The sequence below is a fragment of the Pleurodeles waltl genome, chromosome 5 (assembly GCF_031143425.1).
Source record: "Pleurodeles waltl isolate 20211129_DDA chromosome 5, aPleWal1.hap1.20221129, whole genome shotgun sequence".
Taxonomy (NCBI): domain Eukaryota; kingdom Metazoa; phylum Chordata; class Amphibia; order Caudata; family Salamandridae; genus Pleurodeles; species Pleurodeles waltl.
The window spans coordinates 1176386110-1176413439 of record NC_090444.1 but is presented as its reverse complement, the minus strand read 5'-3'; the positions used below and the strand labels follow the sequence as shown (position 1 = coordinate 1176413439).

Below are 27330 nucleotides of genomic sequence, written 5' to 3'. Positions count from 1 at the left end.
GAGGGCTGCAGAAGAGGAGCTTAGAGCAAAGGGAAGAGGGACAGCAGAGGTGCGGAGAGAGGTTGGAGGAGAGAGCGGAAGGCAGAAGACAGAGGTACAGGAGAAGAGAGGTGAGTAGCGCGGGCTGGGTGAGGGGCTGGGCGGGTGGAGTACTTACTGTTTTTATCAGGTCTTGTTGGGAGGTGTCAGGAGCCTGGGCTGGTGGAGCTGCAGCGGCAGGGGGAGCGGCCTACCCTCGGGTCAAGGGTCGCACCTTTGTGCACAAAAACATTCTTAGATTGCGATTTGCTCCTTCTATGTGTGCTGCAATATGCAGTACACATAAAAAAGGGCAAAAAAATGAGGAGAAATGAAAGCGTTTCTCCTCATTGTGCCATGCTAACGCCACCCCTGGGGGCGGGGTAGATTTTGGCGCTGCCTCAGGTTCATGAAAACCCGTAAATCTGAAGCAGCATCAAAATGCAATGGGTGTTGATGTGGCACGCCCACAGCATCACCCATTGCAAGCCCTTCCACGCAAAGTGCTACATGTGAAGGGGGCGTATTTACAAGGTGGCATTAAGCCACAAAAAGTAGCTTAACGCCTCCCTGTAAATACGGCGCAGGGTATTGCGCCTCCGGAGCATCATGAGAAGTGACAGTCCGGTGGCGCTAGGGGCTCTTAAATATGCCCCATAGTTTTTCCCACATGGAAACCCTTTCCTTTACCCCAGCACAAAAACGGAGGGTCTTTCATTTCCCTTTCACCCAAGAAACAGATTTAGTCCTGCCTGTGTCAGGAGATAATCTCCTCCTAGGGCAGTAAAAGGGCCAAAGATGACAAACAGACACACGGACAGACATGCACACAGACTTTTTTGTGAAGAACCTTTCCAGGCTAACCACAACTTGAAAGGTCCATTCCCCACCACTTGCACAGGATTTATTTCCACATGATATTAAACAAACATGGAATAATATTACACTAGAGCAAAATCATTTATGATGAAGGCTCACTGCTTTCTGTTTTTACTGATTTTTACAGATAAATATTGTTGGAGGCTGGTTATTAGTAGAGGTAAATAGGCATCTACTACTAGCAATAACGCCCCCAGACAGTGTTAGGATCAGTCACGGTCTTAAAACGTTAGCCCCTGGCTCAATACTTGGCAGCTTGGCAATGAGCAGGCAGACTCAATTTAGGAGATAAGTATGAAAAGCATTTAAATACACCAATGCAGTAAATAAGTAAGACACAGCACACAAAAAGTCCCACACCAATTTATAAAAATAAAAAATATTTGTATCTTTAAAATGACACAGAAAATGGCAAAAATACAATATAGGGAACCAGAGATATAATTGTTTTATGATTAAAATAAAACTAGGGCTCAAAGGGAAGGTGGCACTGGACTGGGCCACAGTTAAGAGTTCCAGCCATCCGCCATGTAACCCTTTTACACTTACTTCCAGAAGTGTTTCTTGATGCAGGAAAGTGGTCCACAAGCCAAAGTTCCAGAAACTCTAAGTTGCTGCTTGGGACGTTAGGACAACGATTCCCACAATGTACCTGGCCAAATCCTTGCAAGTCCACTGGAGGCACTCCATGCTGGGGACTTTTGTGGAAGCTGATACAGGGAAGCTCTTTTAACTTGTTGCTTTTAGGAAACCCACTCCTGAGTTCTTTTAAAAGCAGGGCAAAGTTCTTGGGGCTGTTGTTCCAGTGCACACCAGGGTCTGAATTCCAAAGCAGATCAACCACTTTTATTCAATCATCTTGGGGGACAGCCAATGGGCATCCTTGTCCAATGAGCTGCAGGGTGCTACCAAGAAGCACGCCAACTTCCTTCAAAGTGTGGCATCTTATTGCCCCATAAAGAACTGCACTTTAACATTCCAAGATGGATCGTTTTCCTCCAGAGAAGCAAGACCTGGCTAAACCAAACCACTGGTGTAGCTCACTAGGGCATATAAAACATATGTTATAATGTTCCTGCTTATAGTTACATGACACCCCACCCCTGGGGAATCTAAGGGAGACCATGGGGGTGACAAATATAATAATAAGATAGTTTATCACTTGGGAAGAACCTCAAATCACTAAGTTGAATTTGCACACATTTTACTTTTTAAAGACAGTCTGCAAGCCAGGGATGCCTTTAGGAATGACAGAAGGTACCACAGTAATGCACCCAGCAGTGTAGGAAATCTACTGGGCTTTTAAACTTCCTTGCCCTGTTATACACTAAAGATTCATGGGTAGTTTAAATCCCCCTTGCTCTATTATCCACTACGGATTTACAGGGTCTGTCATTGCCAAGTGGAATTATAGCATTGTACCGTTTGACCAAATACCTTCTATCCAGAGCATTGGCCCTGGGCCTGTTAGCAGATCCCAGGGCGCAGTCAGGGTCCGTTACCACCAGTATCAGTCGGAAACATTGGGTGAACATGCTAACAGGTTGACTTTCTCAGAAATACAGACAGAAAACCATTTATTTTCCTGTTTGTACTTATTTTTAAATGTGGATACAAACAAGAATTGGATTGTATTTGAGTGTTTTAAGTGCTGTCAGTCATGTCTGTAAGGTCAACAGCTATGTGGACTGGCAGGCAGGGGGGCTAAAAAACACATGAAGGAAGTTTAGTAAAGAGCCTTAAAAAACAGTTTATTTGCACAGCTTTGATACTAAAACGTCCATGTTGTCTTATAAGTGCATATTTTATCATCTGAGTGTGCTTATATCATTGAAACCCTGTCAAGTGTTCAGGCATGAGTACACATTTACTGGTTATTGTAGAAATACACATACTTCAGCTTCATTTTTTTTCACAAAACCTAAAAAATGAGAATACCACAGGTAAAATTAGCATAAAATAAGTATGGATAAATACAAATGGAAATGTTAAATAAAATGCCATATAACTTGGAGCCCTATTTATGATTTAAAGGTGAGCTTTTGAGAATTTCATGGGGTTGTAAAACCAACCATTTGAGCTTGGAAATCTGATTTACGACCTCAATGGCTTCCTCAATAGGGCTCAAAGAGTGCAGGTAGGCATCAGGGTGTGGCACAGACACCAGTCAGAGTGAAAGGGAAGTGGGCGCCACTCCCTGGTGATGTTTCCTTTGACCCAAAGTCTTCGTTGTTCACTAACCGTAGACAAACAAACGTACACTGGATAAAAGGCATCTACTCTTAATACGGGCGTGCACTCGAAAAAGTAATAATGCATATACCTAGATGTATCACTCCACCTTGGAAGAGACCAACAGAACCGACAAAAGACCGTTCCACACCTGTTCTGTTGTGCACGGGCGTGGACCGATCACCGTGTGCTGAGTTATCTCTCCAGCTGCCGTGCTTCTGACTTCCAGAACCTGCCCTGCTGGTTGTGCCGACTGAAAAGTTACTCGTTTAGCGTTGCTATATGAATATAATGAAACTCACTTCGGTAAGTGGAATTTGATCTCCGTGTGTCAGCGCGCTGATATGTATCACCGATGCATTTCTTCTTCCTCTTCCTCGATGAAAAAACCTTGCGTAAAGACTGCTCTGATTCCAGAGCGCAGTAACCAAACATTGGCAAAGCCAATAGCACGTTTTCATATTTTGAAAATGTTTCTTCAGGCTCAACGGAACAGCTACCATATGGCCAGGGCCGGCTTTAGGGGTATGCGACTGTTGCGGCCGCACTAGGCGCTAACTTGGAGGGGGGCATTTACCTCAGAGGGGCTCTGTGCTTACAATTTAAAAACACCTGATGCAAAGTTCCTTGTGTGCCCAGCTTTAAGGCAGCAATAAAATAGTCAAGATAACTCTTGTGGTTAATGTTCCTGCTATGGTGAGAGATTGGAGTTTTGTCACATGGGAATTTTGACTCCCCATAAAGTTGCACCTGCAAAGAACAGATCTGTATTTTATGTGGGTAGCGGAGTGGATTAGTAAAGCCAGCTTTTACCAGCGCTTCACATGAAATGTATGTGAGAGGGGGGCTGAGGAGAGGTGAGGGGCACTTTTGCCCCTGTGGTAGTGAGGGAACCTGAGGAGGAGGTTATGGGGTAGGGCCTGCGCAAAAAGAAATTGTCGCACCTGGTGCCACAAGCACGAGAGCCGGCCCTGCATAAGGCAGCCACAGCGTAACACACGAAACGGGTACAGCATAAGCAGCTCCACTGCAAGCTTTACTCACACACATAGGTACAGCACGGACAGCACCAGTCTATTCATCCACTGCCGGCAAAGCAGGTACAGCACCCGTAACAGCAGTGCAAGCTTCCTTCACAAGAACTAGAGATGTACTGCTGCAGGGATCGGAGCATTGCATGCTTATGTAATACACAAAACAGGCAGAACAAGGACAGCAGCAGCTTAAATGCACTATATTTACAAGATAATGTGCACGTCTGTCCTTCCCCCCTGCGCTAGCACACAAATTGCTGCATAGCGCCAACGCAGGCACCCTTGCACCATGGTGCAAGGATGTCTGTGTTGTTGGCAGGATTGTTTTTGTGCAGGAAAGTACACTTTCCTGCACAAAAACAATCCAAAGATGGATTTTCCTCTTTCTATGTCTGCTGCACAATGTAGCACACATAGAAAGAAGAAATAACGAGGAGACATGAAAACTTTTCTCCTCGTTCCTCCTGCCCTGGGAAGGCATACAGTTTTGAAGCATTCCCAGGTTTACAGATTCTGGTAAATCTGGGAATGCGTCAAAACCCATGGGTGTTGCTTGGGAACACCCACTGCAACGCCCATGGTACGCCTCCCTGACGCAGGGTAAGACAAAGCAGCAACTTGCGCTGCATTGCCTTACACCATATCTACACCATATCTACAAGACCATGAAGAGCCACGCAAAGTGGCTTTGCATGGCCTTGTAGATGTGGGCCTGCACTATGATCTGTTGGCCTGTCACAAAAAGTGACACACCGGTGGGTGGCACATGGCTCTTCTAAATATGCTTCTAAGATCAGCCCCAGCTACAAATATACCTCTAGGCTCTTTGATAGAAAGGAGAAGCTTCTGTACTGCCCAGTCCCTCTGAAATAGCCTAAAGGTTGGAACCCCTGTTTGTATGTTCCTCTGAGCAGGCTCACGGGCTATCTAGACGGGTCTGTGGGCCACAAGAAATCTACTGGGAGGATCACATTCCTTGGTTCACACGAGTTATATATAGAACTAAAACAGTATCCTAAATTAGAGACTTAGGGCCTGATTATGAGCTAAGGCATTATTTATTGTCCATATAAATAACCACATCACAAGGTAGTTTATTTATCAGGTGCAATAAATAACACCTATAATGAGTTAAAGGGGAAAACTTGCATTGAACACCAAAATCCGCATTACATGGTAAATACTGTATGTTTTCCCCTGTCAAATTTCAGCCGGTTTGACCTGACGAAAGTTAATGAAGTTTGAGTTTTTTAACACATCAGATGTATAAAATATCTTCAGACTCATAATTCTGACCTACGGGTAAACATGAGTTTACGCATGGGTCAGAATATCTCAAGGAACTCATAATCAGACCAATAGGGTTCAAACTCTTCACACTCCACAAATCCAAGCTCTTCCGAGTACACACGTGGATATATGAAAAATAGGCATGATATGGAAGGGTTGCCAGACACATGGGCATCCCTCCATACATACAGCTTGAAGTAATTAAAAATCAGGCTCTGAGGATGTTACAAACAAGGAGTCTGGTTATCACTCAAACCGATCCTCAGATTCATGTGAGTTCTCAATAAGGTTTAAGTTTTAGTGTATGAATGGTAAAAAAAACTGTCCTTGTCTGTATGAGTAAAACTGAAAAACAAGGCACTTGCCTTTTAATTAAACAAAGCCCTACCAATAAATATCAAAATATGATCCAGCGCCATGCAACAGTTTAATAAGTTTTTTAAGCAATGAACAAATCTGTTATAAGGATCAAATATTTAGTTTTCCAGGCACTGTAAGCCCCAGAACGACTCTTATAGTTTAATGGTGAGAAGGTTAGTTTTGGAGAAAGCATTGGAGAAAAGGCCCACCAAGCTTAGAGCAGAATGGCATCAAGAAGCCATATGGTATAACAATAACTTTAAATTGAACTAATAACGTAAGATGACCTGTTTGGATAAACAAAGAAGTTCATATATTTAATGAAATCATATGAAACAACAGTTTGAAACACTCTCCACACACAGCCCATTTTTCACCCTACATTTTGAAGCTAACAATTTTGCCAAAGCTACAATTAATGCTTTCTAGACTTCTCCCTTTGTATACCAAATGCACAACAATAACCCTATCTCTTCCATACTAGACTCCCACATTTTAAGAAACTCCTCCCGCTTGAAGATCAAAGCCTTTGTGAACTCTAGATGGTCGAAAAACTACACTGAAGAGTCCTTAAGGGTCAGGAGTCCACAGGACGTGTCACAATAGAAGGATAATACTTGAGCATACTGTCTTTACATGCAGCGGCCTCCAATCCGTCTAGAAAGTGGTCCCTTCCATCATACTGCACATTCCGCTCCATACCACTTTTCTTCCTCTGGGACCTACAGATGCATTCAATAAACTCAAACACTCCCGTATCTATGCACACGGACTTCCTCAGTATGCGTGCCTTAAAAACAATCACCCTCCTAGGGAAAACAGGAGATGTCCAATCGTACTTTTAATAACGGAATTGGAAGATAACGTACATTGAATAAAAAAAAACAATTCGTAGGTCTCTCACCAAGGGTCAAAGTCAATTTTGAACACATCTGGTCCTACCTACGAAAAACAAATCAACAGAAGTGACTGGCCTGATGAGGAAGTATGCAGTCCATCTTCATCCGGCCTGCTGTCTGATCATGCAACAACCTGTTATGTTGCGCAGACTTGAACCACACCCATCGGTAACTGTTCTCCTTTTCAGGTTCGTAAGGTGACATTCAAGTATCACTCCATGGCTCTGCCTTTAACTATGCAGTCTGAGAATGTTGACCCGTGAATTCATTATATGACATCCTTTACAAGTCATCTCTCCCGCATTGACCCTAGGCACTCATTACAGCTGTTACCGGCCTCTCCGTAATTAAGAAGCCACTTGTAATAAGAGAAATATGTGGCTGCAGATATGACCTCTCTTGAATGATACATTTCCCCGTTCTTTCCTAATTGTTATCACTTTACGTTTCTATTGTTAATACAATTTTGTATTTCAGCAACATGCTTAATAAAACTATTAAACTTAAACACATATTTGCTTGCATTTTATCATCTGCAATCTTCTCAAAATTAGTGGTGAAATGGGAGCAAAGCGTAGGCCCGTCTCAATATTCAGTATTACAAAGGGCAAAGAGAGAATCTGTGTAACAAGGATATAAAAAAAGAAAAAAATAACGATTTGAGCCTCAAGATCACACACCGGCATTCATTAATGTTTTTTTTTTCAACGATTCTTTCTTTAGCTTGTCCCCACGGGAGGTGGCCAACAGATTTAAATTAGATTCTGGTCTCGAAGGATGAAAAAAATAAGCATTGAACAGACGGTTCATTAACTCAAGGTCTGAGGCACAAGAAATGTTTCAAGTACACAAAACAGAATTACTCCTGCCCACCACCCTCTTCAAATGATTATGCACATCAAGAAATATAATTTGCAATGAATGAAGTATCCTCACTTAATCCAAATATTCATAGTTAGATTTATGTTTAGCTGTCTCTCCACCCTATAACAGGTTCACAATACAAATCTATCTATCTATCCATCTATACACACGTAGTCGCCAGGAGGTAGTTATAGTTAGGACCCAGTTTCCATAAAAAAATTTTTTTTACTTGACTATATCTTTGGCACTGTTTGACGAATCTTCATGAAATTTTCTCCAAAAAAGTGTCAAGTTTGGTCTTGTTGTGCATAGAAAGTCAAAAAAGTGTGTTTCACATGTTAATTCCCATAGAGATTTTAGATACAACTACAGCCCGAACCGCTGGACAGAATTACACTACATTTTGCAGAAAGGTAGCTCTTGGTCCAGAAAGCAAGCCTTTTGTTATTTGGTGCAAATCTATTCAGTAGTTTTTTGAGATTTTAAAGAAAATCAAAATTAGTATGTCTAGAAGCGTGAATAATTCATTAATAGTCCAATCTTGTGCAGAGATCTGATTGGCTGCCAACACTTCAACCAGGAAGTGATGGCAGCCATTTTGAGACCCGCTTCAGCCAAGTCCCAAAATAAAAGTGCAAAAAAGAGTAAAGGGGGATGGGTACGAATACCTCAACCCATTATCCTTGGTCCTAGGATGCCCCTGGGACCATAACTGGACAAAAAATCATTTTTTAAAAATTCACAGCGATATCTACGAATATCATCACAAATTTGAAAAAACAAAACAAGCATGGTTTCCCGTGCTTGTTATAATTGTAACGCCTGGGTGGGCAGGGTCCTGGAGGCATGCAGAGTTTATTTTAAAAAAATGTAGGGGGGCACATGGCTCCCCCCAAGGGCTTAATATTGCCCCAGGGACCACCACCTTCCAGAGCTTAAGCAGCAGGGCCACACGGACCCCCTCCCTGGACCGTGGAGACCACCACCTCACCGGGGCTATGAAGGCAAAATTATATAGGGGGGGTGTGTGTACCTCCCCCCCAACACACTCCCCCAGGAACTAGCACCTCTCAGAGGCTAAAATAAACATTAGAGAGGAGGTCCATGTAAACCCTTGGCCCGAAGACCACCTCCTTCTTGGGGCCAATTATTTTTTTTAAAAGAAGGAGGGGCCATGCGGCCCCCCTCCTGGACCACCACCTCCCCAGGGACAGCCCATGAAGAACAAAGGAGGGGGGCCACACGGTCCCCCTTCTGGAGCCATATATGGCCCTGGGGACCACCACCCTCCAGGGCCAGTTCCTGCTATCTCCAGAGTGCCCACCTTCAGGAGACAGATGTTTGCTTTTGCTTGGCGGGAGCTGTGACGGCTCCTGCCAAGCAAAAGCAAACACTCTTCTTCCAGCAAGCATGAGGTGTTAAAATGCTTCTGCTTGCAGGAAGCAGAGTTTTAATATCTTTCCCTGCCTGCAGACATGCAGACAGGAGAGAGATGAATATTTAGCTCCTACGTACGGGGAGCTGCATTTCCAGCAGCTCCCTGCGTGTAGGCTCCTGCAGGTGGGGGGTGTTGGATGGGAGCTTACAGATATAGACAAAGTAGGTGCCCAAGTTGAAGGTACACTTCTCTTAAGTACTAATCATCCTAATTTCTTGCGTATGGTCAAGGCAAAGCAAATGTTTTTTTCTATATATTTCTACCTTAAAAAGTTATCTGTAAACCTTGATGGAGGTGTTTGCATCCTTGCTTATTTCGAGTGCAATATTTCAAGTAGAGACTGTGATGAGTGGGTTCTTTCTGCTGCTAATTATCACAGATATTACAGCACACATGACATCTTTTATAACATCAGTGAGATATCTTTTATAAAATCAATAATAATATTACTGTAACATTTGTAGTAAAATTATTGATGAGAAAACTGTGCATGGCGAGGGCGCAAGATATGGTTACCTTAGGGCACGAGTTATAGATACTTGAAATACCTCTAACTATAACAGCTGAATTTCCATGGTTTTGTAGTTTGAAATGTGAGCCAAACTATAACGTTCCTGTAACCTTTGTTTTTTTAAGTGAATATATATATATACAGATTTAAGAAAAGTGGCGCTGCACCTAGTGCAGCATACATTTTCTGGCACGCCTTACGGCCCCCCTAATGCCATGATGCGTGCGCGTATCTAGGATACGGTGCACAATGGCAGTAGTTAGGGAACTAGCAGCAAAAGTTTTGATGCTAGTTCGGAGCTTTGCACGATTAGAATAAAAACATTGCCACTAATCCTCAAAGTCCATTTTGGCCTCGTTGGGCCACATTAGCATAAAAAATCATGCTAATGTGGCACAAGAATCACTAGGGGCTCTTAAATATGCCCCATAATTTACAGAATAGGAAAACTATCAGCTGCTCGTGTACTGACCCACTAGTTTTAGCCACCTTGCCTCCAACAGGCATGTTTCTGACCCCAAGGGTGGGAGCCTCCACTCTCAGGCAGTCAGGGACAAAGCCTGCTCTGGCAGGTATGTTAACTTACCCCTCCCAACAGGATGACCTGTACATCTGCATTTCAAGGCAGGAGACTTCAGAGAGCTCACCATGCTTGGTGTGCAGATCTGGCTTCCCTCAGAGGAGGAGATGCTGGCCTCCCTAACCCAGGGTCCATTTGGCACCTGGATAGGAGGAAAAATTAGGAGTCAGAGAGGCGTGTCCACCCCTCAGGCTGGTTCCATCCCTAAGGTGAGCTGCCTGATGTGGACACCAAATATAAAAGACTGCCATCTTGTTGATGGCAGAACTAGGAACTCTGGGACAGGGTTAAGCCACTTCCCACAGAAAGTGGTCATTTAGGTGGTGTAGTGACCCCTGGGGTAAGTAGCCCATTGGCTACTACCCTACACTCCTCTAGCACCCCTAAACTCAGTATATAGGGTAGCCCTTGGCACCAGAAAATCAGATTACCACTGGATACAAAAGAAGAAATGAACAAGGAAGACTACCGACCTGAGAACCAAGGAGCATGACTGACTTGGCACCAACCCTGCCAACTTGCCTGCTGCACCTGACCCTTGTGGAGAAACTGATCTGTCCTGCGGCTGTGCAGACTCCAAGAAACACAGAGAGCTGCCAGTGCTTCGCAAATCACCAGAAGAATCTCCCTCGGAGCGGAGGGGCTGCTTTCCTGCATCTGCAGGCAACTTAAAATCAACTGAGAGGAATCAGGACAGCCAAAACCCAGCGCCGGACAGCACCACTGCACCTGTGTCACCTAGCCCAAGCTGAAGTGGGCCAATGGTGTCAGCGTGGTTTATAGGCCCTCCAGAGATGAAGCCCATGTTCAGTTCGCCCACTGTTGACTTCAAGAAAGTGATTGCAGCCTCTTTGCAGCAGCCCCCGCTACAGCGACCGCCTCCGGTGATTGAGACAAGATAGTCCATTGCACCTCTGCACCCAGCCACCCCGGACGGAGGAGAAGAGGACCACTGGTGTACCTTTGCCCCCGGTCCTCGTGAGACCTGAGCCAACTTATTGATTTGGTCAGACTGGATCCCCAGTCCACGCCTGCTGCCAGTTTCAGTGGGCCCCCTCTACCACAACCGCCACCGGTGACGGAAATCCGATGGTCCAAGATACCTCTTGACCCAGCCGTCACGGACGGAGGAGAAGAAGACCACTGGTGTCCCTACGTCCCTGAGCATTGCAAGAACTGAACCCCCTTGGTGATTCACCCAGACTGGATTTCCAGTCCCTCCCTGCAGCATCTTTGTAACCAGACCATTCCTAATTGAAGTGAATGGGACACCTGACAACTTAACATACCTCTGAACTCGAACGTCCCAGAGCCTCCCCAAGTGACCTGTTGGTGTGGCCTTGGACCTTGCCCCATACTCACCTTAAGACCTGGTGAACAATCCTGTAAGTTGCTGTGGAGTACCTGTTTTCCATATATGTTTTCTCTCCCATAGGGTAACATTGCAGCTACAGAAAAATGCGAATCGACTTTTGAAAACTGTAAAAATCCATAACTCAAGACAGTACTCATGTTTTTCCAATGATCCTGGCATCTAAATTTATATAAAAGTACATGTTATCTTTATAAATTGGTGCTGGATTTCTTTATTGGATGTGCACCTCACCTACTGCCTATGTGTGTGTATTGCATGCTTAGCACTACCCTCTGATATGCCTAACCACTCATCCACACTACAACAAAAGAGAGCATTTAGGGTGTCATTTGTGACTCTGTAATTCCTTTACATGGTGTACCTCTTTTTAGTTTATTATATAAATAGCCGTCTTTCTACATCACTGATGACATATCAAATGACATCATTGATTACAACACTGATGACATCGCCCAAGCTTTGTTTTCCCACACATTGATGTATAAATAACTATAGCATTAGAGGTTTGACAGTAAGTACAAAATAGTTCAGGAGAATATCAGGCATTGTTAGTGCCATTACAGGTGCAACTCCCTTAGGTATAGAAAGCAAGCATTATGTGCAACATTGACTCACTACCATACACTTTACAGGTGGCACAGTTCACATTAACAATCAACCACTGATATATGGGAAACCCTCATTGAGTAAGCTGTTCCATCACAGAAAGCCAAGATTCTAAAAATAGTGCTTGTCAATGCCGAAACATATGCCCTACTACTTACAGCTTTTATCTGTATCAAACCCCTGACACTCAACAAACTTACATTGATATATGAATTTGATATCAGTAGAGACTTGGGTACTGGAAACTGTATTTACTCTATAGAGAGAGTTTATTCTATACTACACTATTTGCACACAGTGAAATTCCCATGAGAAATACACCATAGAGTATTAAAAATAATCTACGAAGAACAGTGTAAATTAATTGCAACAGTTGTAAAAAAAGACACGATTTTCTAAAAAAATGACCAAGATCTGAAGGTGCTAAAGACCATACTACCTGCACTCTTCATAATGTGGTAAAAACTATAACGATAGACCATCTTCTGAAGCAACACAATACAAGCACATGTACATAGGTCAGACTCTGGTGCAGTCTTCTATGTGAAGTAGAAATTGCAATGCTGACATGTTTCTCTTTAATAAGTCAAGGCTGCATACAAAATTTATTATCTACTACAAAGAATTGATTTTCGGTTAGAAACTGTTTCCGTTTTTCTGTAGAACCAAAAAATGTGTGTGGAACATTATGAACACAAGTCAACTGTCACCTGCACACAGGGTTACACTTGAATACAAAGATTTATAACATGTTCAATACTTTTACACACCAATGGTGCATTAGAAGCACATGTTTTGTAAACACTTACACCCATTAACTGGACCCAAGCTGTACACAATAAGGTAGATAAGTAATATCATACTTTCCTGCCACTATGTAAATTATGAAACAAACCAACACACTCATTGGATCATGTCATCAGTAATTAGTAATGTAATTTGAGATGTCATCAGGCATGTCATAAGTGATATCATAGAACATGTCATGTGTGAAGTCATAAGCGGTGCAAGTTATAGCTAGTGCTGAATTTCTTTTTTTTTTTGGAGGGGTCAAAATGTTAATATTGACACAGAGAAATTCAGCTGCCACTGGGTAGTTATAGATAGGATCCTGTTTTGGGTTGCAAATACATTTGGGGATAAATAAAGATTTTTCTCCTTGTTACATCTCACCTGGGGAGGCGTAGCATTTTGACCCATTCAATGTTTACCAGTATTGGTAAATTTGGGAATGTGTCAAAATCCATGGGTGTGTGCATGGGAACTTCCAAGCTCCACCAATGGAACGCCTCCCTGAGGTAGAGTAATGCAAAGCAGCGATTTGTGCTGGTTGCATTGCTCTGGATTTATCAAGCAATGGAAAGCCACAAAAGGTGGCCTTTCATGGCATGATAAATCCAACCTAGGTTTTGCGTCGTTCTTGAGCCCCCTTGCCTAAATATGCCCTTATATCTCTTAAAATATACCTCTGTATGACTAATAAATCCCTCCTGGGAACTCCACATCAAATCCAATATGCTATTTTTTAACCACATTGCAAATCATGCCCTCCTTTAACCAATTTCAAATCTAACCCATAACATAAAATGAAATTAAAAGTCAGCTGACTGCATCATCTCACAACATCAGGGCTCAAACCCTGTTTGTCTCATCCATATATCTCATTCACTCCATTCCATTACGCTATTGTGTTTTAAATCTCACCAACATCCCATAAATTGGGTTATATCTCGTAAGCATAGCTTTACAAACCATTGCTTTCCTCCTGGGAATTCCACACCAGTTGAAATGTCCCAAATCGTTCTCATTTAACACACTGTTCTATTGTTCATTCTAACTAAAAAAGAACTGAACATTGACAGCCCGTGCTATGATGCTGACACCAGCTAATTATAAATAACTTATTTTCATTTTCTAAACAGTACAATAAATTAATTCACATCTACTACTTACTGTTAATTCACTATCTCACAAATTAACATTCACTCCCCTCCACCTTGATTATATGGCATGAAACACTACACACTACATATATAGGTTATACATTCTCTTGACCACTGTGCTACTGTAACCAGAGCATATTGACATCCACATCAATCTCATGTTAAGTTTCACATACATCATATTGCTATTGCATTCCTCCGGAGAGATATACACACATTCCGTACCTACTACTCATATACCCACTCAAGAAGTAGACTTCAAATCCTTTTTCAATCCTTACCATTTCTAGGGGCCCCCTTCCCTGTAAGACAACTCTCGCTACCAGGTGCCACACTCTTTTTGCTTCCTAGTTGCATCCTGTTACAATAATGTGTGTAGTTCTCTATCAAGATTCAGCTCCACTGAAATTTGTCTTTAACTTATTGATCCAATACGTTTCCCTCATCCATGCTAACTTCCTAATGTTATCTCCTTTCCTTACCAACTTGACCTGTACTATTCTAATAAGAGTGACCCCATCTATTTCTCTCGGGGAGTAGGCTTTCAGAAAATGATCTGCCATTGCATACTTAAGATCTCTATTCGTAAGTGCCAGGGTAAGTTCTCTCCATCTCTCCTTCAGTTTACTGGTTGTAGACCCTATGTATTGCTTCTAGCATACACAAATCACCAAATACTCACATTTCTGAGTATTACAGTTAATGAAAGATATGATCTCAAAACAGCCCTTTACTTTATAATCTCGAAAGCTGCCAGCTCCCAAGCCCAAACCCGTTGCGGTGTGGCAAGAGCCCTGCTCCATCTGTTTGCTCCTGCCTGTCGAGAGCAGTTTTTCTCTGCTCCCGCCAGGCAGGACCAAACCTGTGCTCCCTGCCGGCAAGAGCACAGACAGGGAGTTGAAATTCTCCCTGTCCATGCTCATGCAGGCAGGAAACTGCAGTGTCCGGTGGAATAGGGTACCCGGGACACTGCTGCAATTGGGCCCTGAGGATGGGGTCCCCAGGATCACTGGATGGCTCTAGGAGTGGGGCCCCGCAACCCCTCCTGAAAAAATGTTTAGGCACAGGGGGATCAGGCACCTGTAGCCCTTACCTTGCCGAGGGAGGGGGTCCCTAAGACTCCATCCCCCCAAAAAAATCATCCCCTTGGAATGGTGTTCTCCAGGGCCTTTTGGCAGCCCAAGGAGGGTGACCCCACACTGCCTCTAAAAGCCACTTGGGGAAATGAAGCATTTGTTTTGTGGAGGGGTGGATCCAACCCCCTGACGCATGGAAGGGTCCCGGGAATCCCCATCCTCTGTGGCTGAAACACTTTTTAGGGGGTGGCAGGTGGTCTCCCTACCAGAGGCACTCAGGGGTCCCAGGGTCCCACCCCACAAGACCAAAGTGTTTTTTGGGGAGGGGGAGTGTGGTCCCCTCCCCGAGCCATCCTATGGCTCTGGGGGCCAGCAACAAACCGTTATCCCGGGGACCTCATCTACAGGAGTCTGCTGATTTACACCAAATTTGGGAAAAATTAGAACTTTTGTCGGAAAGCATACTATTTGTGATTTGGTGTAAATCTGTGAAAATGTTTTCGTAAAATTGTTGTTTAAAGAGAAGCTCCAATTCGACATGAAGGGGGTTAAAAAGTATGGTACATCTGGACTGTTGTTGTTCAGATATGATCTGACTTGCCATTAAAGGGGCTAATCAATCTTGGTTGTCGGGCCACAACAAGAACAATATGTTGTGCAAGCTATTAGAAGACTTAGGGACATCATCCTTGCATCCAGAAAATGAATTTAGAAAACCCCTGATATTCAGGAGCATAGAGGGGGGTCACAAAATCCTTGATTGTCTGGCCATAAGACGGACAACATTTTGTGGCCCCTATTCTTGGACTTATCAACAAGGCCCTCATTGAAATGCAATGTAGTGAATGCTAAGTTTTGAGGGTCACAAAAAGGAACACATATAAAGGGTGATTGAAGATTTAGTCACAATATAAGTCAATTGTTGGTGATGCTATGCTGATTTTAGGAATTTGTGTGTGTTCTCAGGTGATTGTACCTTGTGAAAAGTGCTGACCTCTGTTGGGATTTGATGAACCATGTTTGAGAGAAAACTATTATCTCATAATTTTCATACAGAGGTTGTGGAAGGTGCTCCAGAAGCTACAATGAGAGCACATTTTCTTTAAATTCATACTATCATCCTCACCCATATGAGAATAAAGTCTGATACTCTGTGTCAGGACCAGGGGTGAGGATTATGCATTTCTTTCTTCACTTTATTAAATAAGCATTCTTCAAGAACGTATGAAAGAAAAAATATCAAAGACTGCATATCCCATGAACCACAGGGAATGAGTGTCCATAACAGCCACAGTCCAATCTTGACACAGTCTAATGTATATAAATGTGTGTCGTCCCTTCCTGTTCCCCTTTCTTCACTGCACGTCAGTTGTCATTGCCTTCTTAACTATTCCTCATTTATTTGACTTTATCTTAAATATCTGCTTCATGTATTTGATTAAGGTTTTTTTTCTGATTAAAGCATAGTTGTCACTCCCTTACATGCGGATGGCTTTTAGCCTGAGCGTGCTTCAAAATCCCATGCGGGTCCTGAGGAGGTGCTGTTTCACGCTGACGATGGTCCTGTCAGGCGCTTTGCAACCTGTTGAAGCAGCTTGCAAGCAGCACTCTTGCTAGGCTCGCACGTGTGTTTGGGGAGGCCCTGTGAAGAACTTCCCTTTGGGATTCCCTCGGGGGTTCTCCTGCCAACCCTGGCATTACTGACACCGCTTTGGCAGTTGTTCCCCTCAGGTGTAGCAGAGGGTCTCAAATGCCACTTGCTGGCGAATACATATTACTTAACCCATTTCTCACGGTGACTGAGCACCTGCGAGGGGGCTTCCCAGTGTAAGTCTTGCGGTGTAGTATTTTTATTGCTGTCCTATCACCCTCACACAATATGGATCATCCCAATGATCATGAATATTCCTCCTTTCAGAGGGAATGGAATGGCTTCCCCAATTCCTCCCTGCGGTGGATCAAGTGCTTTCTCAAGCGATATCTAGAACGCTGGCCCTAGTGTTAGTGCGGTGGGGGGAAAAAGGCCTCTAAGCATTACACAGGCACCGGGAAAGTTTCGATAAGCTGACCGAAACCTTCCGTAAGAAAGATTTACCCAGAGAAAATAGTGGTGCCATCACCCCATATTTAGACCTCAATAGTGGGGTTCCCCAAAGAGGGGAGGGTGAGTCGGATCGGGACATGTCCGCCGACGACACGGGCAGACTATTGCATCCATGATCTTTTTCCTCTGATTCCCAGGGCGTGGATGCAGAACACTCAAACATGTTCGATCCTGCCGGTATTTATCATCCCAGGTCGTCCGAGAGGACACCTAATCAAAAGATAGCTAACTACATAGCTAACAAGATTTGCCAACCTCTAGAGAAAGAAGTCAGGGTGAGACTTAGGGCAGAGTCCGGTGGGAGTTCCTTCAACTGGGGTGCATTGTGGGTCTCAGAGAGAAGGACATGGAGAATGTGTTCCCATTGATCCTACAGTGAGTACTGATAATGCTCTTACAGTTCCAGTAACTATTGGTCCAGTGGTTCCCATGTACAAGACAGAAGGTTGTGGGGGAAATATGTACAATCTGAATGTACCTGGGAATGCTGAAAGACAGAGTGGAGTCTCAAATGTTTCGAGTGCCAGGGATTTCGTTCCTTTAATTCAAGCTAATGCTGGTACTTCATGTGGGGGAAGTGCAGATACGAAAATGAACATGTCAGGATGTGCTTCCATAGGGTCATATCAAAAGATGCCTACTCGTACTACTCCCATCTGGGAACTACATTTCGGTCAGGGAAACGAGTCCCACCCCAAAAGTTCCTGAGGTTACATGATCTATCAGTGCTAAAGAGACAGATGAATGGGTAAAATTCTTTGATGGAAATACTCCGTCAAAGGAGAGTACGGTGTAGAGGACGTGGGATACCAGGCCGAGTGGAAGACGTTAAGAACCTGATTGGAGTCACTGTATAGTTCAAAAATGGCCTTTTCATTAGGATTTTGAATTAATATTAAAGATTCACAAGGGTTACTGTGGTCTTCTCGTGGGGTTCTCCCCTCCTTCTCCTTTAAGTGCCTCTATGCTTCACTCTTCTCTCTGTTTTTCCTTTGATTCGTTCTTCTCTCGTCTAACTCCCCTCTTCTCGCTTCTTTCTTTTAGGGTTTTCTCTGTTGGAGTCAGGACAGAGGAATGGGGCCGGTCACCCAAAGAAAAACAAAGAAACAAAAGAAAACAGTAAGTGTATTGCTCTTCTTTTCTTGCATTGTAGTTAGGTAGTGCAAGTGTGGGGTGGTGGGAAAAACAAATAATCGGCGAGTGCTCCCAGTCTTTAACCGTGGTGACGATGTGCTCATTCTTATGCACAAAATAATAATTTAAAAAACCCAATTTTTTGGTTCTCTTATTTTCACGATCCTGTTATCGTCACAGGACCCGTTTTACTCAGTGCATGTTTAGTGGACGGTAGTAGCAGGAAATAAAAAATAAAAAACACGATAGTGAAGGAGATGCAGTATGGACTTTCTACGTCCTCTTCCCCGTTGTTCGTCCCGCATCACCAGCTTTCCCTCCCTCCTACTAGTAATACCCCGCGGGGTTTGTCAAGCAGGCATGTATCTGCAAAAGCCACGACTCTCCAGGGACGTGGCGGGAGTCGTCGCTTGAAGTCCTCACTGTCGGCGGGGCGTCCTGCCTTCATGGTGTTTCTGGATCCCCGTCTTCGGCGATACTCGTCTCGGTCGTCGGGCTCGGCTGCCTGTCCTGTGCTCCACTTCTCGGGCCTCCCTCTGTCTTTGGCTTTCCTTCCTCTGGTTGCCGTTCCTCCTCCTCCAAGCGCGGCATAGTCCTGAGTCCACCGTCTCTCTTTGAGTTAACCAGGACGTCCGGGTTAGAGGTGGGCATTCATGCTGTTTGGCTGTCGGCGGTGCCCCTGGAGTACCAGATCATAGGTCTCGGGCACCATCATGAAACAGGGTCCCAGCGACCCTGTTACATACGGGTACAGAAGTGAGCGAGGGAGCATTTCCATCACCCCCAAGGGAGAGAATTTTGGATGTGACTAAAGTAATGGCAGAGCTGGACGCGATGATTGTTGTTGGAAATCTTGGGTTGGAGAGGTTAGATACATATAAAAAAAATTAGTTCACTTTTATGTGTAGGGACATTACCAAAAGAGCTGGCCAGGTTCAAGATACATTGCCAGAAATGGCACAAAAATATGAGGTAGACCTGAACAAAACAAAAAACTTGCAAAGAAGCTATTGGGTGTGCTTTAGTGACAAATATATCTCTGAGATGAGGACACCAGGATTAAAAACCCAGATTGAGGAACTGCTTCATAACATTAGGAAATTGAATACATTGGGTAAGTGGAAGATCAAATGGCCGAAAAAACAGAAACCTTCAGATGAACTGCCGCTGGTTGGAGCAGAGAGAAGTGTTGAAACTTTCCCTTTGTGCCATGGAGCAGGAGTGATCTTGCATAATTTACCAATGACTTCCCAAAATTGCGAGAGAAGCCAGTTGAATGATATAAACAGGTTGAAAGGTTTGTGAAGATTTCACAGGTGTTGTGAGTTGATCTGAACACGTTTGATATTGTCCATCTGAGTGATTTATGGGTGGAATGTAGATAGCTGATCACTGGCCTGAGAAGGAACCTCCTAAAAATCTAGAAACTAAGGGTAACTCACCATTGGTTATGAAGTACCACAAGATCATAACGTTTCTGAAAGGGAAAGTGCCCCCTAAGGGTGATTTGATCGAAACTGACAGGACAACTCAAGAACCAAAGGAGGCGATACATACCTGTTACGAGAGATTGTTGCAAGCACACATTGGAGGTAAGGGATAGTGGTATGGAGACTTTGGAGGCAAAGGATATGGGACATTTTGTGTCGAGGTTTGTGACAGGTTTGAGACCAGAGAATAGTCTGATGATTCAGCAACATTTGATCTGTTGGCAAAATAAGTCAATTGATGAGATTGGGCACTATGCAAAATACTGCCACCATGAAATAGAAAAGAAGCATAAAAAGCATAAAGAGAAGTTGAGCTTGCTCTAATGAAATGCCTGGTGCAATGCAAGGTGTATATCAATAATCACAAAATCCAACTCAAGGGGGAGGTTGAGGTGTCCCAATAGATCCTAGTACAGGAATGGATGTCAATAGTTTAACCCCTTCGCTGCCAGGCCTTTTCCCCCTCCTGTGCCAGGCCTTTTTTTGCCTATTTGGGGCAGTTTGTGCTTAGGCCCTCATAACTTTTTGTCCACATAAGCTAACCAAGCCAAATTTGCGTCCTTTTTTTCCAACATCCTAGGAATTCTAGAGGTACCCAGACTTTGTGGGTTCCCCTGAAGGAGGCCAAGAAATTAGCCAAAATACAGTGAAAATTTATTTTTTTTCAAAAAAATGGGAAAAAGTGGCTGCAGAAGAAGGCTTGTGGTTTTTCCCCTGAAAATGGCATCAACAAAGGGTTTGCGGTGCTAAACTCAGCAGCTTCCCAGCTTTCAGGAACAGGCAGACTTGAATCAGAAAACCCATTTTTTCAACACAATTTTGGCATTTTACTGGGACATACCCCATTTTTGCAATTTTTTGTGCTTTCAGCCTCTTTCCAGTCAGTGACAGAAATAGGCATGCAACCAATGCTGGATCCCAGACACCTAAACATTTCTGAAAAGTAGACTAAATTCTGAATTCAGCAAGGGGTCATTTGTGTAGATCCTACAAGGGTTTCCTACAGAAAATAACAACTGAAAAAGAAAAATATTGAAATTGAGGTGAAAAAAACATCAATTTTTCTCTACGTTTTACTCTGTAACTTTTCCCTGCAATGTCAGATTATCGAAAGCAATATACCGTTACGTCTGCTGGACTCCTCTGGTTGCGGGATATATAGGGCTTGTAGGTTCATCAAGAACCCTAGGTACCCGGAGCCAATAAATGAGCTGCACCCTGCAGTGCGTTTTCACTCTATACCGGGTGTACAGCAATTCATTTGCTGAAATATAAAGAGTAAAAAATAGCTATCAAGAAAACCTTTGTATTTCCAAAAAGGGCACAAGATAAGGTGTTGAGGAACAGTGGTTATTTGCACATCTCTGAATTCCGGGGTGACCATACTAGCATGTGAATTACAGGGCATTTCTCAAATAGATGTCTTTTTACACACTCTCTTATATTTGGAAGGAAAAAATGTAGAGAAAGACAAGGGGCAATAACACTTGTTTTGCTAATCTATGTTCCCCCAAGTCTCCCGATAAAAATTATACCTCACTTGTGTGGCTAGGCCTAGCGCCCGCGACAGGAAATGCCCCAAAACACAACGTGGACACATCCCATTTTTTGACAGAAAACAGAGGTGTTTTTTGCAAAGTGCCTACCTGTAGATTTTGGCCTCTAGCTCAGCCGGCACCTAGGGAAACCTACCAAACCTGTGCATTTTTGAAAACTAGAGACCTAGGGGAATCCAAGATGGGGTGACTTGTGGGGCTCTGACCAGGTTCTGTTACCCAGAATCCTTTGCAAACCTCAAAATTTGGGTAAAAAAACACATGTTCCTCCACATTTCTGTGGCAGAAAGTTCTAGAATCTGAGAGGAGCCACAAATTTCCTTCCACCCAGCGTTCCCCCAAGTCTCCCAATAAAAATGATACCTCACTTGTGTGGGTAGGCCTAGCGCCCGCGACAGGAAACGCCCCAAAGCGCAATGTGGACACATCCAAATTTTTGAAAGAAAACAGAGGTGTTTTTTGCAAAGTGCCTACCTGTAGATTTTGGCCTCTAGCTCAGCCGGCACCTAGGGAAACCTACCAAACCTGTGCATTTTTTAAAACTAGAGACCTAGGGAAATCCAAGATGGGGTGACTTGTGGGGCTCTGACCAGGTTCTGTTACCCAGAATCCTTTGCAAACCTCACAATTTGGCTAAAAAAACACATGTTCCTCACATTTCTGTGGCAGAAAGTTCTGGAATCTGAGAGGAGCCACAAATTCCCTTCCACCCAGCGTTCCCCCAAGTCTCCCGATAAAAATGATACCTCACTTGTGTGGGTAGGCCTAGCGCCCGCGACAGGAAATGCCCCAAAGCGCAACGTGGACACATCACATTTTTTCATAGAAAACAGTGCCTACCTGTAGATTTTGGCCTCTAGCTCAGCCGGCACCTAGGGAAACCTAGAAAACCAGCGCATTTTTGAAAACTAGAAACCCAGGGAAATCCAAGATGGGGTGACTTGCGGGGCTCTGACCAGGTTATGTTACCCAGAATCCTTTGCAAACATAAAAATTTGGCCAAAAAAACACCTTTTCCTCTCATTTCGGTGACAGAAAGTTCTGGAATCTGAGAGGAACCACAAATTTCCTTCCACCCAGCGTTCCCCTAAGTCTCTCGATAAAAATGGTACCTCACTTCTGTGGGTAGGCCTAGCGCCCACGAAATGAAATGGCCCAAAACACAATGTGGACACAACATATTTTTTTCACAGAAAACAGAGGTGTTTTTTGCAAAGTGCCTACATGTGGATTTTGGCCTCTAGCTCAGCCGGCACCAGGGGGGGGCCGAAATGCCCTAAAATAAATTTGACCCCCCCCAAACCCCCCCTGCCCGGGAGCGACCCTTGCCTACGGGGTCGCTCCCCCTGCGTGACATTGGCGCAAAGAAAAAAAACTCCCTGGTGTCTAGTGGTTTCTGCCCCCCTTGGGGGTAGATTGGCCTCATCAAAATAGGCCAATCTGCCCCCAAGGGTGGCAGAAATGGCCTAAATATAATTTGCCCCTAGGGGAGCGACCCTTGCCTAAGGGGTCGCTCCCCACCTAAAAAAAAAAAAAAATTAAAAAAAAAAATGATCCCTGGTGCCTAGAGGTTTCTGCCCCTCCTGGGGGCAGATCGGCCTAATAATAGGCCGATCTTCCCCGTGAGGGGGCAGAAAGGCCTTCCCAAAAAAATGCCCCCTCTGGGAGCGACACTTGCCCAAGGGGTCGCTCCGTTCTGTCAATTTCACACAAAAAAAAAAAAATCCCTGGTGTCTAGTGGGGTTTCAAAAGCCGGATTGCAAGCAATCCGGCTTTTGAAACCCTGGGAGAGACTTCAAAGGGAAGGAAATACATTTCCTTCCCTTTGAAGCCCCTCCGGGCCTCCCCCACGTGATTGAAAGAGAAATGCTTTGCATTTCTCTTTCAATCGCGCTGGAAGCAGAGCTTCCAGCGCGATGGGGGAGGCCCCAGCGCGCTGATGTCACAGGGGGAGGTGGGGGGGGGTCGGGGGTGGAAGTGGAAGGTGTTCCCCTTCCATCCCCACCTTGGGGGGGAGGGGGGTGCACAGGGGGGGCGCGCTAGCGCTCCCCCAAGTTCCAGTGTGCCTTGGACGAGGTGACCTCGTCCAAGGCACACGGGAACTGTAGCCTTGGACGAGGTCACCTCTTCCAAGGCACAGAAGGGGTTAAAGAGGTCAACCCCTTGTCATGTTTGTAACAAACTGAGACAGTGGAAGCAGGAATGTCATTTAAATCCTGCTAATCAAGCTCAAAATGCAGGGTTTGTACCTTTGCAGAATAATAATTTTAACCAGATGCAGGGAGTTCAAAGGCCTAGGAGTCAAGTTTGTTTTCAATGTGCCTCAAGCTTTACCATGCAAGTCCCTCAACCTCCAGTGCCACAGCAGAATGCTACTGATATGCGCCAGCAACCAAATCAAGGTCTGAGGATGAACGTAAATGGAACGCAGAATGGAAATCCATTCAAACAATACTCTTTATTTGATACGGGTGAAGGAAGTAGTTCCAAACAGTCAGCTAATGGTACCTGAGAGGAGAGGCAGACTGCGTACTTAGCGCAGGCTTAGAGGTAGACCAAGAGCAGACCACTCCTAGATAGTGAATTGGATAGCCACCCCGTGTCATCTTTGGTTGACACTGGTGCTACCCATTCTACTCTGAGAATATCAAAGTCTCAAACCTACCCCTTTCGAGAAAAACAATCCAAGTTGTTGGGGTGGAAAATAAACAGATGACGGTTCAAGAAACTGACCCAGTTTGTCAAAATAGGATCTTTTGAAGACAAGCACAAGTTCATATTATGTGACTGTAGTCCAGTGAATCTCTTGGGAAGAGATTTGTTGACCAAATTAAACTGTCTCATTTATTGTACCCCAGCAGGAATAGAGGTTCATACTCAAGATGAAGATGCTGCCTTTAAGTTGATGAAAAATGAAGCATATTGTACATTTTGACTGTTAACAGTTAATGATTTGCCCTTGGATTTGAGAGAAACTGTTAAGCGTGATGTGTGAGATTTTTCAGGAAAATAAATCAGACTGATAAAAGGTGAAGAGCCTGTCCGGAGCACTGTCAAACCAAATGTTGAGTTTCCATGGACCTAGCAATAATAACTTCACCCCGAGATGATTGCTGAAATAACTCCTAATTCAGCAGGGAATTCTGAAGGAGATAATGGGTTGTCCTTGTAACTCTCCCATCATGTAGCCCACAACCCTATCCCCAACACCTACCCCTCAAACCATTGTAACACAACCAGAGCTGACCGCCCCTGTAAGCGGTAGATCTTGTACTTGTAACAGTAAAAGTGTCCTGCTCAGCCTCTCTGAGCATTCTGCAGTTGGGTGGGGAGACACCCAGTCCAGCATTCTCCAGCCCCAGATCACAGTGCCAGTCTCATGATCATGGTGCCGCCACCAGTCTGGAAGCAGTGGCGTCAGATTCGGGGATTTCAGGTTCATGTTCCAGGTTAGTGATGGAAGCTGCCAAAGTTTGAGGAGTACCCTAGCGGGTCTCTTGGTCATTCCCAGTGTATCCATGTGTAGAATCCCTTTTAAGGGCACGGTTCCTGCTCTTTTATTTTGCTGCAGTCTGATCCCCCTCAGAGTCTGAAGAAACCTCTTGCTGCCCCTTGGGACCTGTGCCCTTCCACTGCGTTCCCCCCCTCTCTGCCACGGGAGTTGGCCGCTCTTCCTGGGCCTTGGCCTTTCTTTTGACCGGGCCACTTCCCCACCAGCAGAGAGCAGGACAGTTTCTTGCCCTCCTCGTCCTGATAGCCTGGAACATCCGTACAAACATTCCAAGGCATCCTCTGGTGTTTCAAAGAAGAACAATATTAAATGGAATAGGACTTTCAATTTAGCAGGAAATAAAAGCATATATTGCAGTTGGAGGCTCCTCAGTTTAGGCTTCACTGAGTCAAAGGTACAACGCTGTTTTTTAACCTCACAAGCATAATCAGGGAAAATTAGGATCAGAGTTTCTGTGGCGCACCTCTCCCATTCTGCGCCCTTCAGCAAGGATCATGTCCTGATCCTGAAAGCTCAGGAACCGTGCTATCACTGGCCTCTGGGGAGCCCTGGGGGGAGGTCTACCCCCAGTGCTCCATGTGCCAGTTTGATAATAGAACAGGAACATAGTTTGAAGTGAGGCAGGATGAGTCACAGCCATTTATCTAATAATTGCACCTTAGGTTGTTCCTCCGGACACGTTTTTCAGCATCCTCCAGCTACAATACCACATCCTTAGTGGTGGCTTGGGCCTCTGTTATCCCCTGTGGAGGTATTCCTGCTCCGAGATCCTCGTTTCTGCCAATGTGACCCTCTCTGCCACACTGCAGAGATCCTGTCTCAAGAGTTAGACTTCCGAGTGCAACTCACCCACTCTCCGTACCAGGGCCTTTCAGGAAGACTGGATCACCAAGAGAAGGGCAGCATCATGGGCATTGCAGGCGGATTAACTTCTGCTGGGGCAGTCATGACTTTTGTATAGCAGTCCATTTTCCCTGGCGAGGGGGCTTGGGATCTTTATATCTGGCCATTCTCCCAACACTCATGCTCTATCTGGTATATTTTGGCTCAAGTAGACCTCCAGGTGGTGGTGCAATATCTTACATAAACCCTCAGTGACACAAGAAACACCCGCCAGTCACCATTGGTGGCCCTCAGGACTAGGGAGGGAGATCACTCCTGCACACACTCACTTTTTGAAACTCCAAAGTCCGGGCAGCGAGGATTTGTCAAGCAGACCCACAGAGACAGGTGGGGGCCCAGTCCCTCTGTGATGAAGCCAAGGTTCTGCGAGCACTCACTACTCTATCTACTGTGCTGCCAGAGGACAAGAGATTGCAGGGGCTTCTACATTAAGACACAGTCACAGCCCCGATTGGGCTGATGCACCAGACCCCCACAGAGAGGCCTGCTTGGTGCAACCTCGCCGGTGATCCAGGAGCTGCTGCCCCTCTCCCTAGTCTACTCCCTTTTGCGTTGCAGTAACAAGCAGTTCACACCCGTAGGGCAGCCCAGCCCAGAGTTCTTGGTCACAGTCCAGGGTTCACTCAGCTGCCCCTCTGGCCACTCACACTACACAGGGTTCCTCTTCTTCCGGACCAATGAGGCACCCCTGCCACAGTGTTAGCCCCAGCGACTGACTACAGTCGGGCCCCTCTAGCAAATGAGCTGTGCAGAGGTAGATTGTTGTTACTCTATCTCACCGGAAAGTTGTCACTCCTGGCGCAAACACACTGGTGATCCCGAGAGGTGGTCCAGACTGTAGGCCAGTCAGCCGTCCCAGGGTGCTGATGTCCACCCACTGGTAGGCCTCCAATACTTCCCCCCACTCCTTGCCACGGTTTCTACTCCTGGCCCAAGGCAACTCCAGGTGGGGGGGGGGGGGGGGGGGGCTGCTCAATCTTCCGCCTCCAGTCAGATGCAGCACTCAAACACAGCACCAGCCACAGGCCACGCCCATTCTGGCCCAGTGCCGGCCGTGGCTCTCTGTCTTGATGGCGGCCGGGCTTCTGATGCACCTGCCACCGGCCACACTGTGGGATCTCCTCCTAATTCAGGGCCACCACTGAGAGTGCGACAGCCCTGGCTGTAGCCAGCCGGCCGATCACGGTACGCTGATTACACGGCAGCTGCAGCCCTCAGATTCAATGGCGGTGCCTCAGAGACTACGGCCAGTCTCCTTTTGTAGCATCAGCCCCCATGCACAGGGGTGTCAGATGGTGAGTTCAGGACAGTTATCGTAGTATTAGCGTGGATTTATGGTGGGCCCTACGAAGAGCTCACTCAAGGAGCATCCGACCCCATCGCCATCTTGGCCACGCCGCATCAGAGGTTATTATTAGTACATGGGATGCCCATGTCAAAATGCTTCCACTAGTATACTGGAGGTATGTTCTGGCATAAAGGGAACCCAACTTTAAGTACTGGTACTGGGGTACTAGACATAATTCT

The 27330-nt window shown here is 45.1% G+C and overlaps 1 protein-coding gene across 4 annotated transcripts in view; it reads right to left on the bottom strand.

The window, feature by feature from the left end:
- PKIB (cAMP-dependent protein kinase inhibitor beta) overlaps positions 1-27330 on the bottom strand; it is a 467775-nt gene that overhangs the window by 88748 nt on the left and 351697 nt on the right. The window contains exon 1 of one of the 4 annotated variants that reach the window (XM_069235407.1): positions 3221-3365. The exons of the other annotated variants lie outside the window; for them this stretch is intronic. The gene's annotated coding sequence lies outside the window, so the exon portion shown is untranslated. Of the gene's footprint in view, positions 1-3220; positions 3366-27330 lie in introns of those variants that run through there. 4 annotated transcript variants of the gene reach the window in all.